Source organism: Megachile rotundata, chromosome 13, assembly GCF_050947335.1.
Source record: "Megachile rotundata isolate GNS110a chromosome 13, iyMegRotu1, whole genome shotgun sequence".
In the NCBI taxonomy this organism is placed as follows: Eukaryota; Metazoa; Arthropoda; class Insecta; order Hymenoptera; family Megachilidae; genus Megachile; species Megachile rotundata.
Genome location: NC_134995.1, coordinates 967,501 through 970,000, shown reverse-complemented (window position 1 = coordinate 970,000; position 2,500 = coordinate 967,501).

Sequence of the window (2,500 nt, the reverse complement as noted above, 5' to 3'; positions counted from 1 at the left end):
GTCTCTGTCGCTGTCTGTCTCTGTGTGTCACTGTCACTTCTGCCTCTGTCTCTGTCTCTGACTGACTCCGTCTCTGTCTCTGTCTCTGTCTGCGTCTGGCTGTCTGTCTCTGTCTCTGTCTCTGTCTCTGTCTCTGACTGACTCTGTGTCTGTTTCAGTCTCTGACTGACTCTGTCTCTGTCTGTCTCTGTCTGTCTGTGTCTCTGCCTATAACTCTCTGTCACTGTCTCTGTCTGTCTCTGTCTCTGTCTGTCTATGACCCTGTCTGTCTCTGTCTGCCACTGTCTCTCTTTGTCTCTGTATCTGTCCGTCTCTGTCTGTCTCTGTCTGTCTCTGCCTGTCTCTGTCTCTGTCTGTCTCTGTCTGTCTCTGTCTGTCTCTGTCTGTCTCTGTCTGTCTCCGTCTGTCTCTGTCTGTCTCTCTCTGTCTCTGTCTCTGTCTCTGACTCTGTCCCTGTCCCTGTCTCTGTCGCTGTCTCTGTCTCTGTCTCTGTCTCTATCTCTGTCCGTTTCTGTCTCTGTATCTGTCTCTGCCTCTGTCTCTGTCTCTGTCTCTGTCTCTGCCTCTGTCTCTGTCTCTGTCTCTGTCTCTGCCTCTGTCTCTGTCTGTCGCTGTCTCTGTCTCTGTGTATCACTGTCTGTCTCTGTCTCTGTCTGCCTCCGTCTCTGTCTCTGTCTCTGTCTGTGTCTGTGACTGACTCTGTCCCTGTCTGTCTCTGTCTTTGTCTGTCCCTGTCTCTGCCTGTCTCTGTCTCTGTCTGTCTCTGTCTCTGTCTGTCTATGTCCCTGTCGGTCTCTGTCCCTGTCTCTGTTTCTGACTCTGTCCCTGTCTCTGTCGCTGTCTCTGTCTCTGTCTCTGTCTCTGTCGCTGCCTCTGTCTCTGTCTCTGTCTCTGTCTCTGTCTCAGTCTCTGTCTCTGTGTCTGTCTCTGTCTCTGTCTCTGTCTCTGCCTCTGTCTCTGTCTCTGTCTCTGTCTCTGTGTCTGTCTCTGTCTCTGTCTCTGTCTCTGTCTCTGTCTCTGTCTCAGTCTGTCGCTGTCTCTGTCTCTGTGTGTCTCTGTCTGTCTCTGTGTGTCACTGTCATTTCTTTCTCTGTCTCTGTCTCTGACTGACTCCGTCTCTGTCTCTGTCTGTGTCTGTGTCTGCCTGTCTCTCTCTCTGTCTCTGTCTCTGTCTCTGTCTCCGTCTCCGTCTCTGTCTCTGTCTCTGTCTCTGTCTCTGTCTCTGTCTCTGTCTCTGTCTCTGTCCCTGTCTCTGTCTCTGTCTCTGTCACTGCCTCTATCTGTCTCTGTCTGTCGCTGTCTCTGTCTCTGCCTGTCGCTGTCTGTGTGTGTCTCTGTGTGTCTCTGCCTCTGTCTGTCGCTGTCGGTCTCTGTCTCAGTCTCTGTCTCTGTCTGTCTCTGTGTGTCACTGTCACTTCTGCCTCTGTCTCTGTCTCTGACTGACTCCGTCTCTGTCTCTGTCTCCGTCTGCGTCTGCCTGTCTCTGTCTCTGTCTCTGTCTCTGTCTCTGACTGACTCTGTCTCTGTCTCTGTCTCTGTCTCTGCCTCTGTCTGTCTATGTCTCTGTCTTTCTCTGTCTCTGTCTGTCCCTCTCTCTGTCTATGTGTCTGTCTCTGTCTCTCTCTCTGTCTCTGTCTCTGTCTCTGTCTGTCGCTGTCTCTGCCTCTGCCTGTCTCTGTCTGTGTGTGTCTCTGTCTATCTCTGTCTGTCTCTGCATGTCTCTGCCTCTGTCTGTCTCTGTCTGTCTCTGTCTGTCTCTGTCTCTGTCTCTGTCTCTGTCTCTGTCTCTGTCTCTGTCTCTGTCTCTGTCTCTGTCTCTGTCTCTGTCTCTGTCTCTGTCTCTGTCTCTGTCTCTGTCTCTGTCTCTGTCTCTGTCTCTGTCTCTGTCTCTGTCTCTGTCTCTGTCTCTGTCTCTGTCTCTGTCTCTGTCTCTGTCTCTGTCTCTGTCTCTGTCTGTGTCTGTGTCCCCGTCTCTGTCTCTGTGTCTATCTCTGTCTCTGTCTCTGTCTCTGTCTCTGTCTCTTTTCTGTCTGTCGCTGTCTCTGTCTCCGCCTGTCCCTGTCTGTGTGTGTCACTGTCTATCTCTGTCTGTCTCTGTCTCTGTCTCTGCCGCACACTCTGTCCCTGTCTCTGTCTATCTCTGTCTCCGTCTGTCACTGTCCCTGTCTCTGTTTGTCTCTGTCTGTGTGTGTCTCTGTGTGTGTCTGTGTGTCTCTGTCTCTGTCTGCCTCTGTCTGTCTCTGTCGGTCTCTGTCTCAGTCTCTGTCTCTGTCTCTGTCTGACTCTGTCTCTGTCTCAGTCTCTGACTGACTCTGACGCTGTCTGTCTCTGTCTGTCTCTGTCTTTGTCTGCGTCTGCCTGTCTCTGTCTGCGTCTGCCTGTCTCTGTCTGTCTCTGTCTCTGTCTCTGTCTGTGTCTCTATCTCTGTCTCTGTCTCTGTCTCTGTCTCTATCTCTGTCTCTGTCTCTGTCTCTGTCCCTGTCTCTGTCTCTGTCTCTGT